This window comes from Drosophila arizonae, chromosome 5 (genome assembly GCF_054131065.1).
Source record: "Drosophila arizonae isolate 15081-1271.41 chromosome 5, UAZ_ARI_1.0, whole genome shotgun sequence".
Lineage (NCBI taxonomy): Eukaryota > Metazoa > Arthropoda > Insecta > Diptera > Drosophilidae > Drosophila > Drosophila arizonae.
Window position 1 is genome coordinate 25563090 of NC_142925.1, and position 14221 is coordinate 25577310.

At 42.6% G+C, this 14221-nt stretch overlaps 1 protein-coding gene across 5 annotated transcripts in view; it reads right to left on the reverse strand.

Annotated features, from left to right (window-relative positions):
* jing (AE binding protein 2 jing) overlaps positions 1-14221 on the reverse strand; it is a 196333-nt gene that overhangs the window by 112061 nt on the left and 70051 nt on the right. Inside the window, exon 2 of one of the 5 annotated variants that reach the window (XM_089472172.1) lies at positions 4874-4951. The exons of the other annotated variants lie outside the window; for them this stretch is intronic. The gene's annotated coding sequence lies outside the window, so the exon portion shown is untranslated. The remainder of the gene's footprint in view (positions 1-4873; positions 4952-14221) is intronic. 5 annotated transcript variants of the gene reach the window in all.

The following is a 14221-nucleotide window of genomic DNA, read 5'->3' on the forward strand; positions in this document are numbered from 1 at the left end:
AAAGAAATACGCGCCGAATTTTGTTCTAGCTCGAAAATATTTTCACTTTTTCAATTTCATGCAAATTTTCTTTTTCAAGATTAATGTCTGTGCCAAAAAAAGGGAACTTTTCCTGGCCACGAAGGAAAACTGAGAAACAAGCTAAATACGGCAGAATAACGCGTTTCTCTTTCTCTGCTTCTACTTCGTCTTCAGCTCATTTGAATTTGGGGCGGTAGGCGTCAACAAGGCTCTAAACTTCAGCCCAGCAGGGCGTGGTACCCGAAACCATTAAGACTTTTAAATTCATATCTGTCTGTCTGACTGTTTTTGAACGACTTACGGAAGTAGAAGTGGAAGTTGAAGCCAAAGACATTTGCAATACACTTCCGAAATTGTAACACTTGGAAAGGGGTGACAAAGGAGAGGGACTTTGCCTGTTGCCCCTTTAATGGAAACACCCCAACTTCAGGCGCTGCAATCTAAATTTAATTAATGCCTATTCGCATTCACATATTGCCAATTTCGAAACACACTGTTGTTGCTCACCCTGTGCTCCCTGTGTTTAGCTCTCTGACACACGTAGTTTTGATGCTTAGTTTTTAATCCTACGCGCTTAACGCTCTAAATATTTTGGTAAAACTCTTTAATTGATTTTGCTTCCGCCAAGCTGCATTCGTATATATAGTATATATCTATATATAAATATATATGTATTACCTCTTTTTACTCCTTCTTGACTGCCAGTCATGCGAAAAATTCTTGCAGCACGCTTTGACGCGCAGCGATTTCTGAGAATTCGAGGCGAAGAAGGTGGAGTTGAAATAGCTCCACTATTTCAGATGCCAGCACTGGATTGGACTGTTCACTGCAGAGACTTACTAATATTACTCTTACTCCAATTCTAAGCTAGGATTCTTCGAATGGACTCTCAGTCGTACCTTCTTTATTGTCCCTGCCTCTCGCTGTTCTAACTAACTAATCACAGGGCTCACAAACGAAACTATAGACTTACAACAAAGTAAACAATGCGACCCATACATAAATAAAAACAAAAAGACAAAGACAGCCAACTCCAATCCAACAACAATCCGGCAAACCCGGCGCCGACACTTAATGATGACAGTAAAACGACTTAAATCGCTGTCAATGCTGACACTTTAACAAATTTTTTCACTTATTGCGAGCGGCGAGGAGCGGGCAGAGAAAAGCGAAACAACATGAAAAATAATTATGCGAAATTTTTTCTGCACACTTTGAGAAGTTGTTGTTGTTGCGCCTCGGCAATGGCAAACTTTGTTAAAATGTTGTTTATTAAAAAAATAAAATAAAACTAAATAACAAAAAAAAAAAAAAAAAAAAAAAAAAAAGCGAATTGAAAACGCAGTTGATGATGATGATAATGATGATGTTGTTGTTGATGAATATTCGTTGATGTTGCTGCTTCTGCTGTTGTTGTTGTTTGCGCTGGTGTTGTTGGTGTTTCCTGGCAGGCGTGTTCATTCAACCGCATATAAATCTGCAGAGGCAACAGCAACAGCAAAAGCAACAATAACGTTGCTGGACGCGCACGGCGTTTCGGGCATTGGGAAAAATGCAACGGAAACGCAAAATGCGACGCCAACGATCACCCGAAAAAAACGCAGCCCAGACACCCTGTCCCTTCCTCCCAGTGGCCCTGCACGACGCCCCTGGCTGCACCCACCACCAATCAGGCCACAAACGCAGTCGATGGACTCGAGCTCGCTCTGCGGCAACCAGTTGATTGGCGGCAGGCACGAGTCGGACGCCAGCACAGACGAAAGCTGGTTGGGGATTGGGGACGAGGGCTGGGGGACGTTGAGCAACTGATTTGGGGTTTATGGTAGGTGCCTGGCCTGCAGCCTTTGTTGGTCAACTGAGTGACTGACTGACTGACAGACTGCCTGCCTGCCTGCTGGTAGCTGCCTGTGGTTATCGCCAGGCAGGTGAGCCCACAGCCAGACCCAGACCCAGACCCAGACCGAAACCCAGCCACAGACCCAAAGCGCATCAGCCAGAATCTGAGTCAGAGTCGGAGTCAGGGCCAGTGCCCTGCCGAGCCCAGCCCAGACCAGTCTTTCGTTACATTTAATTTTTTTTGTTCATCTCGTTTTTGTTGTTGTTTATCTCATGATAAAGCGCGACTTGCAACGCGCTGCGTGGTAGAAGCTGACGCCCCGGGACAACGTTGACTACAACTGCAGCGCTGCAACTGCGGCTTGGCTCTTCAGCGGGGCATTGTGAGGGCACGCTCCATAAATGAAAGCACAAGGGGGCAACGGCAATGGAGCTAGAAGTGGAACTGGAAGTGGAGTAGCCTGCGCTGACTGCTGATTTACATTATTCATAAAATGTGCGCTACAGTTGATTTGTGTGAGCATTTCGATATCCGCAGCAGCAAAGTGAAAACATTCGAAACACGCCTGAGCTGACTGAGACATGGCTCATTTGCAACTTAAGTTGCTTTCCGTTCAAAGGTAACTGAATAGTTTTCTTTTTCAAATTTAGATCATAGGGTATTCGAATTTGAGATGGTGATGATATGGTATGAATTCGAGCTTTAATACTTTTAAATTAATATCCATTCGGATTTATGTTGTTTCACATTATATAATATAATATTTACATCGATAATTGATAGTCAAAAAGGAACGATATTTGTTATATGAAATATGCACTTTTATATATTTAATTAAAAAAAAAAATTGATTATGGATTAAATAAAATATATGCTTAAATAAAAAAGTGTGAACACCTTAAATTACTATAGTATATATTATACTCTTATATATTATTCATAAAGCCATTTGTCGACCCTTATTAATTTGATTATAATTCCTGCCACACCTGAATTGCAATATTTTGCTGAAATTAATCACAATTTGTACATACTTTGCCCAGTTAATGCTGCATCGGTATAGCTGCAGCGACTCGAGTCTCTACCTTGTCTGGCTCTGGTCCTCCCTCGATCTACTCCCGCCCGCCTGTGACAAGACTTTCGCTCATCATATCGCGTAGTGCCGCGTCCGCTTCAGCAGCCTCTCTCGCTGCGATGCTCGTGTAATTGAATTGTTGCTGTTGTTGTAATTGCTTTGCTACCGTTTTTTAATCGAGCGACGCGCAAAGAGCAACAGCTCCGGCTGCAGCAGCCTCGCCTCGCCCCGTCTTTTGCAGGGCCAGGCACTTAACTTCATTAAATGTGCTTGGTCTCTGCCCTCGGCCTCCCTGATTCTCCTTTGCCCGCACTGACAGCCCTTGGCCGCAACCTGAGCTGAGCGCGTCGCTGTCCGTCCGCCTGGGACTGTCTGGCAATTTCGCGTAGTCCCAAACAGGTTTATTCCTTCTCATGTATATATACCCTTGCGCAGTGTAGTATACACTAACCACGAAGCGTGTGACGCATAAACAAGGACTGAGGGAATCATAGAGTAAAGAGAGCACACAGAGCCAGGACTTGAGTTCTGCACACTCAATTCTATATCGATGGGAATCGAATATCACATTAGGTGATCGTATATTTGAATATATATTAAGTGATGGCTTGATTAATCATATTTCATACAATAATCGATTACTTTACTTCCATTGGCAATTTAATTATATCGCAATAGATAATCATGAAGGTTTTTAGAGAATTTTCACGGAAAAATATACTTTGATTAATGATTAATCGATTGTTTTACGTCGATTAATTGCACTTAAAAATCGCGTAGATTTAATTAACAATAATTCAATAATCGATTCATAAATTTGGTTTGCCATCACTATATATCTACATTAAAAACCCCCTTTCAGAAGTCGATTTTGAATAGCAAGCAGTACAATTCTACCTTAGAGAAAGCAAAATCATATCAATGCAAAAATATATTATATATATAATATATATTAACAATAGCTGACAGTATTCTATATTCTAATTCTGAAGTGCATTTAAATTTCGGCTCTTTAAATACTTTACCTTTTTTTATAATTCGCTTCACATAACTCGACAAACATTTCTGCTGTCGGCGCGTATTAATTTCAATGACCCCTCAACCCTTTGCCTACCACTTGTGATCTCTCTCGCAGAGTCTGCTCTCTTTCCCTCTCTCTCTCTCTCTCTCTCTTTCTCTCTCTCTCTCTCTCCCTCTCTCTCTCTCTCGCTGTCTTTCACTCACTTCTTGAGTTGACCATCCGCAATCCGTTTTTGGGCAACTGTGCGCGTGCGCTCGCATCTGTAATGAGCCAGCCCAGCGGCCGCCTTCGCATTACGAATTACGCATACGCCGAGTTCGCCGGCGCGTCGCTTGGCACCTGTCGATGACAGCGGAGGCAACACTTGGAGCATGCCGCGCACGTCGCTTGTAAATAATTCATGTTGACAACTATTTTAGCTTGTTTTACTCTAGTTGGTTACGGCCCGGCGAGGCCCGGCCCAGTACGGGTCGAAAGCAGACAGCCGATGACAAATCGAACAGCCAACTGCATGGCGATTGGCGACTCGCGATTGGCTTCATATTAAATTATGATTGACACATTGACTGCTTGACTGACTGATTGCATGCTCCGCACACTTCTCCAGCTTGTATCGCTTGAGTGGACGAGCGAGTGTGAATGTGTGTGTGTGAGCATTACAACTGCCTGCTTATCAGTCAGTCAAGGTTATTGACCCCTCTGCTTGGACAGCGTTTATTTACTTTTGGCTATTGACTTATCAAAGCAGTGGCTTTTCATGTATCGAAGGGACAGTTCATTCATGTTAGCTAGTTCCCAGACTGGCCTGTAGATGGTGCTCGATTTGAGTGAGTAAGATCATTCAACCGATAAATATATCCATTTCGATAAGCGCTGTGAAGCTGGTCAATTTAGTTCCTTAGTTAAGTCGGCAACTTACCAAACTGCTGTTCTTTGAGCCGTTTCAATTATTTTTCTTAGTCATTTAGCTGATTACAGTCAGTTTTGTTGCCCTTACCTGCAATGAAAGCAAAGTGAAAAGTAAACATGTTAATTGTGAACTTGATGCCAAAGAAGTGAAAAACAAAGGAAGAATTTATTGCAAAGACTAGCAAATCATGTCTGGTACAGACGAGTCATTCGATGAAGCCGAGAGCAGGGTTCATGGGCAACACTTAGGGGAAATTAAGGAGCGAGAGTTAAACTGATTGTTATCTATACTTGAAAAAGCATTAATTAGGAAAATAATTGCAAGTACATCATATTTTTTGTTTGCGTTTTGATTCGGCCCTCCAACAAAGCCCAGAAAAAAGTTGATCAAACAAGTGCAAAACTTTTCTAATTAAAATCGCGCGGAAGTTTCTAAGCTTTCTACGAAATTTTGTAACACTCAAACTATTTTTGGATCCGTCGCAGATGGGGAGCTACACAATTTCGGTTCCTTTTCAATAAACTGTTTTTTCGTGCCTCGTAATTGTTTGTTAATGTCTGAGCAAATGAGGCTATAAAATAAAATATAAACAGCAAGACAGACAACATGTGTATCCCTTGGAGGCACGTGCCACATCCTTGGCAGCAGCTGCACCAGCATCAGCCGAGGGGGAACGAGGATGTGAAACTCACGCGTGACACGAGACACAAGTCGAGACGAGACGAGGCTAAGATGTAGCCGCAATAAAGTTGCGGCACAGCTTTATTACATATATATGTTTATAAGTATTTATAGTTTATAATCATAATGATGATGGTGCTAATGATAATAATGATAATAAGGAAACAGCAGACGTTGGCAATAAGTTAGCCAAGGCGAGGCGCGTTGAGTTGCGGCAGCAGCGGCAGGAGCGCAAAGCCATTGCCGGAGTCTAGACGAGGAAGCTGGAGCACAAAACAAACATAAAACAAGTAAGAACGTTGCAGTCGAGCGTTACCGACTACGGAATACTCATTCACATCCCAACAGCAATTTAGTAGCTCAGTTTCGCTCGAATACTGTAGAAAACGCAGTTTTTCCCGATTTGCCACGCCGCTACCGGGCGTAGACACCTCATTTTTGGTACGGTAACCCAGCTGCAAAGTTTAAAAGCTTAACCTCAAATGATGTGAAAATTATAGGGTATTTTTCGATATGCCACGCCCCTAACGAGACGTAAAAATTATTTTTGGGTCATCGAGGTTACTAGTAACTTAACTATCTAAATTTGAAGCTTCTAGCTATTATACTTTAGGAGATATCAACTTTTGCGGTTTGCCACGCGCCCTGGTCTCTGACATCAAGGTCTCTGGCATCAATAGTGTCCAAAATATAGCAGAATTTAAAAAATCACTCTATTTTCAGGTCCGATTTGCCACGCCCCTAATGGGCGTAGACTTATAATCTTGTCTTTAGACTTTATAGAATCATAACATTAGCTGACGTGCAAAGTTTCAGCGCTCTAGCTGTAAAACTCTTCAAGATAAAGTTTTATCCGATTTGCCACGCCTCCAATGGGCGGAGATATGTCCGCCATGGCTCGTGATCTTGAGTGGTCGACGCGGACCTACATACCAAATTTCAGCTTTCTAGTTTTTCAACTAACATGATTTCTGGCATATCGGAAAATGCATTTTCTGATTTGCCACGCCCCTAGTGGGCGGATCGGGAAAATTTTAACACTTTATAAATCGGAGATATACACGAGTATGTGTTCCAAAACTTCAATATCGCCGAAATAGATTGCGTTCATGCGGACAGACCGACAGACGGACGGACGGACGGCCGGACGGACAGCAAGACGGACATTGCACAAAACCAATATACTAATTCACTTTTGTGAATGAGTATAAAAAACGAAGCCAGCGAAAAAGCAAAACAGCCAGAAACCTGAAGCGATGCTGCGGATGCCCACGTCTTGGGGGTGTCTGTGGGTGGCTGCCTGGTGCCAAGCGAAATGAACTTAACGCCTCTTTAAACTTATGAAATATTCTATCCAGCGAGACGCCAATATAGCCAAAGAAGCACCCGGAGGGAGGCAGGAGACAGAGTGCGCGGCTTGTGGGCGACAGGTGACTCCGCAATGAAAGGCAACGGGCACAAGTTCCCTCCAACTCAATTATCTTTAAGAAAGAAAGAAAGAAACAGAGAAAGGTTGTAGCAGCGTTGCCACCTGGCAGCAGAACTCGAGTCTAGCTGTTTGGCAACGCTGCTGCGGCCAAGACTTATCAAGCGCAACAGCCAAAAAGAAAGTTAGGCGCAAAAAAATGCAAGTTGAAAAGCAGCAAGCAAAATGGCAAGCTCGCAGCCGGAAGGAAGGAAGACACAGAAACATACACACAGGGGCTCTGAGAGGACTACACACACACGCGAGCAGCCAGGGCCAAGTGCCAAGCGAGTTTTACAAGGGTCGACAAATATGAGGCGAGCCAAAATAAAAAAATGAACGTGCGGCAAAAGGCAACACATTCTGAGGCGGTTTAATGCGCTGCCTTCTGCCTGTGCTGCTGCTCCCCTTGGTCCTTTTCGTCCTGCCTGGGGTGCGCGCTCTGTGACGCCCTTTAATGCTACTAGCTTACCCCCTGCTGCCCCGCCCTGCCTTGCTGCCCTGTCGCACCCCTCAGGCCAACACAGCCGCTGTTAACTTAAATATTTTATGGGGTGTCAGCATTGTCGATGTTGGCGCGATTGTCTTTGCGCGCAGCTCCCATACCCCTCTCCCTCTCCCTCATTCTATCTCGCTCTCCCTCTCCACCTTCCTCTCCCGCTCACCCTCACTCCCTCACAAGCCTCTACCCTCGACCTCTACACGGACTGCACTGTGTGTGTGTGCGTCTTTCTCTTTATCGTGTGCGTGGCTTGTCTTTTGTGTTCCAGGCTAAAGTAATTTCAAATTGATAAGCATCGCTCCCTGACTGACGACCGACTTCGCCTAGGAAGAACTATAGACTCTGCGGCAGACAGAGAGCAGGAGAGAGAGAGAGAGAGAATGGGCAGGAGTGACAGGGCGTTGTATTAAACTGATTTGTTCCATGTCGAATTGTTAGCAGGCAGCCCGCTTCGGTTTGGCATACGTCGCGCTTTTCAAAGTCAATTGAAATTAAGTAACAGATTTTTGTGACTTAGCTTAGGTAGCATTGGGGCAGCAGGGAACAGACGAGGCGGGGTGGTTGAGAGCAGACGTGCGATTGGGTTGAAAACGGGGGTGAGCCACCGGCTGCCATTGACCGTGTAATTATGAGGTTTCCAGTGCCAGCCTCACCCATCTACTGATATTACACGATTTCCGATACCGAAATGAATAACAAGATTCTAAGCAGGACAGAAAAAATTTAATAAAGATGGGATGTAAAACAAATTGTTCTTGGACACTGCAGTTCTCAGATTATTATTATAATATAAGAGTGTATGTTTCTAAAACTTTATTGTGCTATCTAGTATCTAAGATAATATAAAATATTATACCTCCAAATTTAGCCTGTGAAAGGTAGACTTTTTTTTATTCAGAGTGAAGATTAGCTATTTGGTGATTATTAAATAAAAAGTTTGAGATAATTTACTAATCGAGCTTTAACGCTTTAATTATCAAACTATAGAGAAGAGTATGTTTGCCAGTTTGAAAACGTGTGCCTCAAATCCTCACAGTCGAACCCTTTCAATTTTACAAGTATATTGATGTAAATTCAACGATAGGCATCTATATACTTTAGCCATCGTTCGAAGCTATAAGCCTGAGGAAGGAATAGATGCATAGTGAATTAGAATTTTGAATATATTCACCTTATAGGCATATATATAAAACTGAAGGCAAACTTAGTCAAGCGGTGTGGCATTCTAGGTAAACAAATCTCAACGGGATGGCAACACCAGTTCAAGAAGAAGATAGTTTGAGAAGCATAAACGCGTACATGGAAGTTGCACACGAGGAACTAAACTACGATCTTTCGAATGTATTTTTCCGCAAATAATTGTGCAGAATAGTCTTAAATATTATTTTAGAAAATCTCCGTCTCGCATAAGTCTTAAGCTTAACTCTTGGCATTCCATTATAGTCTCAATTAATTTACTGAATTCAATTAAAATCAATGTTTGCTGCATGTCACTTTACAGAAATGATACGCTATTCGAAATTCTATTAGTCTGGCCGCATAAAACCCCAATTCCCATATCCAAAATGAAGGGATATAATACGGGGCGAGTAAACAGGGGCCAAACGGCGCCAAATGCGCATAATTAATGAAAAGTTTGTTTGTGCAGCTGTTTGCCACGCCCCAACCCGCCGCTCCAAGGCCCTCTAACAACTAATGAAAGCAAGCGGCAACCACTCCTAGGAACTTAAAGGCTTCACGGCCAGAAGCAAAGCCGTCAACAAATGCCGAGAAACACGCAAAAGTCTTAACGTGAGTCGCCTCACAGAATTTCTGACTAAACAAATGATATTTATGCAGCAGAAGCTTAGTTGAGACTAAAAAGTTTGCAGAAGGTCGGCCAGGGAGGGTGGGGGAGGGTTCTGTCTGAGAGAAGCGCTCCAGATAGGGGATAGAGAGGATAGCGGATAGAGGAGACCTGTTGTTTGCCCTGGCGGGGCACAACGAAATGCCACGCCGATGTTTGTGCAGACAAAAAGGCATTTAAATCTTATTTGGACATAATTAATGACAGTTAAAAGCAGTTGGCGGCTTTTGCGGGCCACATCTCCGGGCTGTTGCACATTTACATGACATTTGGCTTTTCTGAGAAGGGGGCGGCGGAGCAGAGGGGGGGAGGGGATGGGAAGGAGCAGGAGGTGCGTAGTTTTCAACTCGACTGCATAAAATTTATGACATTTACGCACACTTGCAAGTAGCTCTAGCGCCAAAAACGTGTTTCACTTCCAATTTACGCAGCTGTCTGCCAGCCACGCCCATTTCTTGACAAGCCGAGCAGAGACAGCGCCTGGAAGGCTCTCTGGGTATATATAAAGTCACTCAAGTCGTCGCATGATTAATGCAATTGGCTTTTGTAATTGGCACATAATTTATTGCCAGGCCTTTTGATAATACGCATACGCAACGTGGCCCCAGCTGCAATTGGCGCCAGAGCAGCAGCAGCTGCAGCACCAACAGCTGCTGCTCCTGCTCCTGCTCGTGCTGCTGCTGCTGCAACTGCTTCTGACGTGGCCAGACAATTTTGAAGTCTTCAAGTCTTGTCCCGCTGCACTCTGAAGTGGCCCAAGCCAAAGGATGCCGCCGCCTCCTTTAATAAAGTTATGCAAATTTCTTTTGACTGGACAATGTTTGGTCTGCTGTTGATGTACTTATCAAGTGCCTGGTGAAAGTGAAGAGCACACTCACACTGCTGCGTGCATGCGTATATGTGCGAGTGTACGTAAAGACTCAAAGTAAAGTTGGCTAAGAGACTAATGGATGTGAGAATGGTAGCGCCTGAGCAGCTTATCACAAGTTGACTTTAAAGTGCCTAGGCAATGGAATAAAACTCAATAGCAGGCGAAAGTCCAATTTAATTGCTCTAAATCATAAAACATATTTAGAAAACTATCAAAGCCAAAGCGGAATGAATAAAATGAGTAGCCTAAATAAATGGAATAGAGTTTTCGACAAGTTGTCCATGAAATAGGAATTGTTAAATTGCATTATATAGCTCGAAGGATCCTATACACAGTCGTTGACATAAATAGAACAACACATTTCAAGTTCCATAATGCGAATAGACATATGTAAATAGAGGGATAGAACTGAATAGGTGGATAAACAAAAGGTTATAGATTAATGATACATGTGACTATATATAGAACGTTAGGCAGACATATCTGCCTAGACATCACTGCGTCGCGTTTGTAGGATTGTAAGCTGCTAAGAACACCATTAAACGTTCGTACTTATTTTATCATCATCACTTTCGTGATGTCAATTATTCATTGAAAGCAAATAAGGCACTTCTGGCGCTCCACCACTCACAGTTCGCACCACAATCGATTTTTTAAATGAATTGTCTCCTCGTCGTTTGATGTCGAAAAATGACGATTTCGACTGGCCACCGCGTTTGCCCGATTTGACGACATCTGACTTTTTCTTGTGGAGATATTTAGAATCAAGAGTTTATCTTAATAAGCCAACGACCACAAAAGAGCTCAAGAACAAGTTTCGAGCAAATAGCCGCTATTCAAGCCGAAATGTTTGCCAACACTATAGAAAATGCTGCAAAACGGGCACAATAAATAAATCTACCTGAACCAAATTAAATGATTATTATCTTTGATTTAAAAAAAACATAAAAGGCATACATAGTGAATCCTTTTTACGGATACATCATTGTGAGATAGATCTTTTTATGGTAATTTGAACATTTTTTAATTATATTTGAAAGCAATTGCCTCCCAAATGTTCAGATTCGTGCCAGTTAACTAGTCGCTCGTCAATTGAGATCCACTTTAGAGCCCATTGTTGAGCTGTTTTGGATCGATGGCAACTAGCATAGCTCAACCTCAGCTACGGCCGAGCTTCATCAATGCACTCTGCACTTTGTCTAGCTCTTCAGTTGGTCGTGCCGTGCGAATGCCGCACCTGCACAGGCGAAAGGGGCAAAGTATTTGAGAATCGCTGGCGGCATCCAAACAACAGAGAACAGAATTCAATTGTGGCTCCAGCTTCAGTTGCTGCTGCTGTTGCTGCTGCGGCTGTAATGCGAAACCTGTGAAACAGTTGGGGCTGGAGGATTGACGGATGGCTGGGCTGGGGCTAGGGCTGGGGCTGGAGATGGAGACGAGGGCCTGGTCATGGGGTTAGATTGAAATGCTGCCTTCATTCCGCCACTTGGTTGGCCACTCAAATGCAACATGGCCAATTAATTACGCAACAGCCAACCAGCCCGTCAGCCAGTCCGCCAGTCAGCCAGTCCGACGATGCACAGCCAAACGAACCGCTGTGACCGCAACATTCAAGAGTTTAACCCACACACATACTCACACACACACACACGCTCGTACCGCCTCACCTGGTCAATGCGGCGCATACGTAATGGGCTTTAAAGTGTGCCCCTCCCCGTTCTGTCGACACGGCTGCCCTGTCACATGGCTCCATAGTTAAAGTTCCTTTTTTACCTAATTAATTTGCATAAATTATGCGGGCAATGCGGCAATGGAGGTTGTGACTCGGGTTTGGCCACAAATTGAAGTGCTTTGCATTGAAAAGCGCGCATCATTAAAATTAAATTAAAAACAAGTAAGAAAATTCTAGTCGAGAGTGCTCGACTAGATACTACCCTGAACCCAACAAATAAAAATGCTCATTTAGTATGGCTGAAATTTCAATTTCAATGTATTTAAAAATATAAATAAAATACCAAACTCATTTAATAAAATATAAAAACATTTTGAAACAATTAAAAAAAATTAACATCAGTTGCATCGATCGGGATCCGAACCGCGACTCCTCGATCGAGCGTCACGCTGCTAACACACTAGGCCACCTCACTCCTGCTAGTGGCGCTGGCAAAACTCAAATAGATTCACTGCTGCAGCGCCATCTACCAAAACTAAACGAAACTAACTGCTGATGTGATTCTAAGAATCTGCTAGAATAACCAAACTATTAAAAACGCACATAAAGTATAGTTAAAATTTCAATTTCGGTGTATTTAAAAATATAAATTAAATAGAAAACGCATTTATGAAAATATAAAAATATTTTGAAACAATTAAAAAAAATTAACATCAGTGTTGCACCGATCGGGATTTGAACCGCGACTTCTTGATCGAGCGTCATCCAGCTAACACACTAGGCCACCCCACTCCTGCTGGTGGCGCTGGCAAAACTCAAATAGATTCACTGCTGCTGCGCCATCTACCAAAACTAAACGAAACACAGCTGATGTGATGTTTTTGTTGTAGCTGCTGCACGTGCGTTTGTTAATTGGCCAAATATTTGATTATTTTTTATTAATTTTTGACTGAACGGAATTTAATGAAACTTTCAGCATATGATCTACATATTATATTGAATATTTGAGAAATTTAAAAAAAGAAAAATCATTCACAATTAGCTATAGAGGCATCTGATTTGAACTTGAATGTTTTTAGTCGATAAAAACATAACGGGATGATTTTTCGAATTTTAAAAGCAAACTCGACGTCCGCGCTGTATATACGGTCATTTTAAAAAAAAATTCAAGTCTCTAGCTCTTATATCTTCGGAAATCGACGCGTTCAAACATACGGACAGACGGACAGACGGACAGACGGACGGACGGACAGACGGACAGACGGACAGACAGACAGACGGACAGGGCCAAATCGACTCAGCTCGTCGCCCTGATCAAGAATATATATACTTTGTGGGGTCTGCCACGCCTCCTTCTGCCTGTTACATACATTTCAACAAAACCATTATACCCTGATTTCCCATTTTCAATGGGTTCAGGGTATAAAAATTAACATCAGTTGCATCGATCGGGATTCGAACCGCGACTCCTCGATCGAGCGTCATGCTGCTAACACACTAGGCCACCTCACTCCTGCTAGTGGCGCTGGCAAAACTCAAATAGATTCACTGCTGCAGCGCCATCTACCAAAACTAAACGAAACTAACTGCTGATGTGATTCTAAGAATCTGCTAGAATAACCAAACTATTAAAAACGCACATAAAGTATAGTTAAAATTTCAATTTCGGTGTATTTAAAAATATAAATTAAATAGAAAACGCATTTATGAAAAAATAAAAATATTTTGAAACAATTAAAAAAAATTAACATCAGCCTTGGACCGATCGGGATTCGAACCGCGACTTCTTGATCGAGCGTCATCCAGCTAACACACTAGGCCACCCCACTCCTACTGGTGGCGCTGGCCAAACTCAAATAGATTCACTGCTGCTGCGCCATCTACCAAAACTAAACGAAACTAACAGCTGATGTGATGTTTTTGTTGTAGCTGCTGCACGTGCGTTTGTTAATTGGCCAAATATTTGATTATTTTTTATTAATTTTTGACTGAACGGAATTTAATGAAACTTTCAGCATATGATCTACATATTATATTGAATATTTGAGAAATTTAAAAAAAGAAAAATCATTCACAATTAGCTATAGAGGCATCTGATTTGAACTTGAATGTTTTTAGTCGATAAAAACATAACGGGATGATTTTTCGAATTTTAAAAGCAAACTCGACGTCCGCGCTGTATATACGGTCATTTTAAAAAAAAATTCAAGTCTCTAGCTCTTATATCTTCGGAAATCGACGCGTTCAAACATACGGACAGACGGACAGACGGACAGACGGACGGACGGACAGACGGACAGACGGACAGACGGACAGACAG